Raw genomic sequence first — 556 nt, 5'->3', positions numbered from 1 at the left:
TATCTCTATTGGGTTTTCTACATGTATACACTATTGAAGAGTCACCCTTCAGTTTTATTGGTTTGGGTTATTTTAAAGCTTCTCTTCACTTTTCACAGAGTTTTCTTAACTACTAATATTAGAAAGAATTCCTTCATCTGCTAAAATCATAGAAACCTGAGTGCATTAGTAAAACTGAAGAACTGTACAGCATAAGAAGGACATGGAGCTGTTGGAGCAAGTCCAGAGGAGGCCATGAGGATGACCAGGGGATGGAGCACCTCCTGTTTGGAGACATGTATGGAAAACATTGGGGCTGTTCAACCTGGAGAAGAGAAGCTGCGTGGAGACCTCAGAGCAGCTTCCAGCGTCTGAAGGGGGCTACAAGGATGCCAGAGAAGGACTCTTTGTCAGGGACTGTAGTGATAGGACAAGGGGTGATGGGTTAAAGCTGAAACAGGGGAAGTTCAGGTTAGATATAAGGAAGAAGCTCTTCCCTGTGAGGGTGCTCAGGCACTGGCACAGAGTGCCCAGAGAAGCTGTGGCTGCCCCATCCCTGGCAGTGTTCAAGGCCAGG

This window comes from Nestor notabilis, unplaced genomic scaffold (genome assembly GCF_000696875.1).
Source record: "Nestor notabilis isolate BGI_N333 unplaced genomic scaffold, ASM69687v1 scaffold15592, whole genome shotgun sequence".
NCBI classification, from domain to species: Eukaryota; Metazoa; Chordata; class Aves; order Psittaciformes; family Psittacidae; genus Nestor; species Nestor notabilis.
Note: the sequence above shows the minus strand (reverse complement) of the source record.